Source organism: Limulus polyphemus, unplaced genomic scaffold (genome assembly GCF_000517525.1).
Source record: "Limulus polyphemus unplaced genomic scaffold, Limulus_polyphemus-2.1.2 Scaffold18, whole genome shotgun sequence".
NCBI classification, from domain to species: Eukaryota; Metazoa; Arthropoda; class Merostomata; order Xiphosura; family Limulidae; genus Limulus; species Limulus polyphemus.
Window position 1 is genome coordinate 1172919 of NW_013665628.1, and position 6000 is coordinate 1178918.

The window sequence follows — 6000 nt, forward strand, 5'->3', positions numbered from 1 at the left end:
AAGTTGGGAGAAGCCTAAGCTGGTTTGGTCGTTTAGAACTTTTTCTGGATTAGTTTTTAGACTTCTATTTGTTTATAAAATGTCCAGGCTATCTAATTGTTTTTACTTTTTCACAAATATGTAAAATTTTTTCAGCTTTTTTTTCTAGATAAAATTGGTGTTTAGTTTCAGTAAGGTAGGATGCAAGGGTTGAATCCATTTTCCTTAATTTCCCAGCTTCTAGAATGTTCTTTAATTTTCGTTTTTATTTAACATCCTGTTTAACTTATGTATCTATTTGGTTAAACTATATATAAACCTGTTTACAAATTATTTCAGTCTGTACCTGATGATGCCTTTACTGGCAAAACTGTCATCATTAATAAATGAAGTTTTTGTGAAATGTACAATTAATTGTCTTAGTTTTTTCTTCAGTTCTGTAAAATGTTTAAGATGTGACTTAGGACGTTTAATTAGTTTCAACAATTAGATAAAATTAGCTCTTATAATCACACAAGTAAAGTTATGCTAATGGTTTATAATTCAGTGGTTTTTAAGTGTTTCTGTGAATTACAATTTTTGACTAAACGTATATGGTGTAATTTCAATGACAATGGCATTACATTAATTTATATTACAAAATAAGAATATTAACTATCGTTTTTATTTTCCCTAGTAATGTACCAGAACAGGTTACTTATACAGCTGAAAATAGAAGGCTTTATCAGCAGGACACAGTTTACATTTTAAATGTTGTCCATTAACAAATTGACCGAGCCCGTGTTGAGAGAGTTAACTGTGTACATGTTTCTCCATCCCTGACAGTTTAAGTTTGAAAATAGCATTAGGTTAATCATATCAGCTATGTATTAAACTATAATTTATTTTGTTGTTTCTTTTACTATATCATAGACTTAGTTAATATTAGAAGCACTAATATACTAACACAAAAGTTACATCTTATTGCAATTGTTTTAACATATGATTTATATGAGAAAACTACTTTATGACACACATCTCATCCCAAACTAACTAGTCAATATATTTTACCTGATGACATTGAAAAGACTAAGTTTGTAAGTGTAACTGTCTAAAATGCCATCCTATAAAAGAATACTACAAAATAAAAAAACAAACGTAGTGGAATGGGCAAGTTACTTTCATACCTACTTGTTATTGTTTTGCAAGTTTTCAATTGTATAAAACAGTCATGTAATTTTAAAACTATTTTCATGAGTTGGTAGTTGAATTGCTTCCAGACATTCATACTACATATAATTGTACTTTTTTGTTCTTGTGATAAGGTCCAGTGTGAATTAATGTACAAAGCTTCAAATTGGATTGGAAGATTCTGGGTTTAAGTGACAATATACTGCTGAAGACCCTCTTCATTTGAGTTGTAGGGACATTATAAATGACAGTGAATCCTGGTATTCACATAAGATTAGCTGTATAGGCAGCAAGTACTGCTAACTGGTTGACTTCTCTCTGGTTGGTGTCAGGCATAGCTTGATGGTTAGCATGCTTTAATTGTGAATAAGAGGGTTCAGTAACGGTTCTCATCTCATTGTAGCAAAAATGCTTTCCTTATTTTAGGTTGTAGGAGCTCTATAACAGTGATGGTCAAATCCCACTATTCAATCAGACAAGAGTAACCCAAAAGTTATCAGTGGACACTGTTGACTAGCTATTCTTCCTTCTGGTCTATTGGTTCAAACATTAGGAAAGGCTATGTACAGATAGCCTTAGTGTAGCTTTTCACAAAATTCTTAAAACAAAGCCTCTTGTTTGCGGTTTTAAGTTAGGGATCTCTGGTCTATACATTTAGGCATGTGTTACAAAAGGTGCTGTTCAGGAAATACCAGTACCAACTTTTCTGAGGTAGACACCATATAAAATTTTTTATATTTCTTGGTTCTATTGAGTTACTGGACCAAAGTAATGCTATTAACTTGTATAACAAAGGACAAAATAACAATTATTGTTTGGTTTATCGTTTGTGACCTTCACCCGATTTCAGTAAGATAAGGTACATCACAACATTTCATGGGCCCCGAGGTAAAATTTTATTGTTGTCACTGCTATTGTGTTTGGGTCATTTATAAATTTATAAATGTCGGTTTAAAACGAATGGAATCTTAATATAGAAGAGGTTTTTGCTTGTAGTTTACCTTTACTCCAATCCATTCAGATTAACCATCAGTTTAATGGTTACTAGTGATGAGCTGCCATTCCATCCAAGGATGATGTGTCACCATTATCATCCACTTGTCCCACAGGAAACCGGAGTTAAGCACCGGCTTTATATGCATTTCGAACACTAAAAAAAAGGTTAACTTTCTTTTACAAGATTAAAATAATTATTGTGTTACACAGTAAAGAAGAGGAAAGGATAGTCTTATTGTTGATATTTAATACGTCGTAATAATTTAATGAAACCTATGGCCGACACTGGTTCATTTGTTAACCAAAAGTGTGCTTTACATTGCTTGGTATAGCATCAGGCTTTCTGTTATTCCTCGACTTGTTTTTATATCTTTCACTACTGGTAGGTTTCACATATTGCAACATATTGAGTATGTTATGCCTTTGCTGTTATAACACTCAGTGTAAAAAAAGCTGATCAGAAATATTTGATGGAAACTCTCGTTTTCTGTGTTAAGTTACATACAGAATCTTACCACTGTACTAGCAAATAGTGTGGTTATACGTTATTATTTATGGGTTCATGACCTTGTTTGTTACAGGGACGCAAGTATCATATGTGTATACATATGAAAGAAAAGTCAGTGCCGCCTTAGGCACTGGTGGGCGCTGGGCGAACTATAAACTAGTGGACCCCCTTGCTTTTAAGAAAATATCATACAATTTAAAATTATTAGAGATAAAAGGAAATAAAAAGAGGAGAAGAAATTATTGAAAACGATTTGTTTATTATTATTATTATTATTTTATTATACACTTTATATTTTACTATTTATTATTATACTCGTAACGCCCGATGAGCCCTGGGCATCTGCCCCTTTTTGTCCATTGGATAAAACGGCCCTGAAAAAAGTACACAAAAATACCGTCAATATTGTAATCAAATTGTTGAGAAAATATGTTTAATAAGCCAGGGAGGTCTAGACTCCATCAGTGGACTAGGAAAGCTTCAATCCAGGATTAAGCGACGAACATTATAGATATGCAACATATTCACTCTGTCATCTGTGAATAGAGGGCAGTATAAATGAAATACTTTGTTTCATTTTCACAAATAACTTTGATACGCTTACAACGATAAACACTTAACCGAAAATTTTTAAAGATTATAACAGACAGAACTGAATATAAACACCTTTTATTTCCGAGGGTAAGTAATTTCTACGGAATAACTATCCCAACCTATAGGCAAGGCAGCGACCTCTATACAACCGAACACGCACAACGTAACAACACGATGACTAACGAAGACTAGAACAAGAAATATAAATTTCGGGTTGAAATTCGACAGAGTAGAAAAAAGTTTGAATTGTTACCAACTTTTCTAGCTGGCCTGATGAGCTCTGGATATGGCAAATGTAGTGTAGTTGACTTATTTTAACATACTTTTTTAATTTCACTAAAATTCTGAGAATTTATGTCCATGCTAATATTCGTTCTCATCCTGTGCTAAGAAAGATTTACAAACATCTAGAACGAAGTTTTTGTTTAGTAAAATATAATGCATATTTGTTTAACACTAAATATTTTTAAATAGTAAAGGAAATAACAGTGTCAACAACTTGTGATCTGTAAACGTTTTCTGAAAAGTGTTTTGTCTAAAATACAATGGAATTATGGAAGCAATTATTTCGAAATATCCGAGTTTCATAAATAAACATATATTCATCGTTTTGTAATGATACTGAAAAACATAAATGCGCTTATTGCTTAAACTACCTCTCTAAACGTAAAGGACTTGCCAGGATCCTCCTAGCGTTAAATTTATGTCTCGGTTCAGTTCGTATAATTGGAAACCCGCATGAACAGCAGTAGTACGTTATAATTCTTTTCTTTAGCCTATTGAAAATTAGATGTTAAAATATACATCGGACACGTTGGTTTCATGGGAGTATCCACCTTCTGCAAGTTTTGTAAATTGTGTACACTTTTATATTTTTAATTATTTCGATGCTGTAGACTCGTTTCGTTTTTTGAATTTCGCGCAGAGCAACACGAGGGCTATCTGCGCTAGCCGTCCCTAATTTAGCAGTGTAAGACTAGAGTGAAGGCATCTAGTCATCACCACCCACCACCAACTCTTGGGCTACTCTTTTACTAACGAGGGATTGACCGTCACATTATAACGCCCCACGGCAGAAAGGGCGAGCATGTTTGGTGTGACGAGGATTCGAACCCGCGACCCACAGACTGCGAGTCGAGTGCCCTAACCACCTGGCCATGCCGGGGCTGCTGTAGATGAAATAACATTAGGTATAACGAAAATAAACCCACAATTAAGTAAAACCACTTTAAAATTGTACGACGTATTTGTCGATTTTAAAACTGTGATAATGTGAACATTGTACAAGTAAATAGGTGGACAACTCCAAGAAAATTTTTGAGATTTTAAAAGACCACCCACTTGTTTTCCCCCTACCTCTTGGAGCACCCCTATCGCTTATGTCTCCGTACCTTTTATAGCACCGCTTTCACATGTGGCCCCGTATCCCCTTAATGTATTTAATCTGAATATTAACTACTTGTCAGCTCAAGATAAAATATGTTAGTTCGTAACTGTTATTTCCAAAGAGTCCCCGAGTTATAGTACCCCTATTACCTGTGTCCCCTATGTGTTGACTGATTTGTAGATCACTCGTTAATCTTTCTTCACACAATTGTGTTATATATGCGGACGTAGGATGAGGTTCAATATGCTGGTTTGTGTAATAACATTATGTACTTGCTCACGCTTACGTTGGACGTAAAACTAAGAATTATTAGTAGCATTTGACGAAATGACATATCACGTGGTATAGGAATCTGCAAACATTCGTTTTTTTTTTATACCTATCTACGAAATCTAAGTTGATTTTTCAGCCATGTTAGCCTCAAGTGCCCCAAGGGAAAAGTAAAAACTATTTTCTTACATACACTGAATAGTATTTGGCATTTGATTAAATGGAAAGTTGGCCATTTATGTAATTGTAGAAAGAAAATAGGCAAGTTAAGTTTTTTCTCACCATGGGGTAATACGTGTACTTTGCGACAGAATCCTGAGTGATAAAACCGTATCTTCTCGACCGAGAGATGTATTTGACACCTAACCCGACACTATTTGCTCAGAACATTAAAAAGGAAAGTATTGAAAAAATATTGAGAAATGAAAAATAAAGGGTATCATGATTTAATACTGAATTAATCTTTAATATTAATTTCATTAGTGACGTCATCTACCAATTTGATAATCAACCTGTGACATGTTTCAGCATAACACGTAATGAAAAATCTACTTGACAGTAGATGGCGCTAGAACAGTATTACTAAACGGTGAATACTTTTGCCGTTAAAACGCAAAATATCAAAATGAGCTATCTGTACTCTGCCCACCACAGGGCTCGAATCCCAAATATTAGTCTTATAAGCTCACTGCTGGGCCACTGAGAGAAAAGTGGATTGAGATATTTGAAAAACAATATAGGTGAATAGATATAAAAGAGATGCAATATGAAGGAATAATGACTTAATAAGTACGAATTTTTGGCACCATACCCCGTTTATTGTTTTAATCTCAGAGTGTGGGCGTGTGCCTCCACGTGACTTGTGTCATCACCTACGTTTTTGCGCTTCTGATTGGATTTTTAATGACAGTGATACTAGAACACTACGACCTATCTATATATGTATACAGAAAAATTTTCGAACCCACTCGAAGTTGGTGTGTCTTGCATACTAAAGCGTGAAGGCCCTGCATAGCCAGGTCGTTAGGGAGCTCGACTCGCAATCTGCGGGTTCGAATCCCCGTTACACCAAACATGCTCGCCCTTTCGGCTGTGG

General features: G+C 34.5%; 1 protein-coding gene across 2 annotated transcripts in view; it reads left to right on the top strand.

The window, feature by feature from the left end:
* Window positions 1-6000, top strand: part of LOC106457736 (dual 3',5'-cyclic-AMP and -GMP phosphodiesterase 11-like) — a 62396-nt gene that overhangs the window by 39340 nt on the left and 17056 nt on the right. The gene's annotated exons all lie outside the window — the stretch shown is intronic.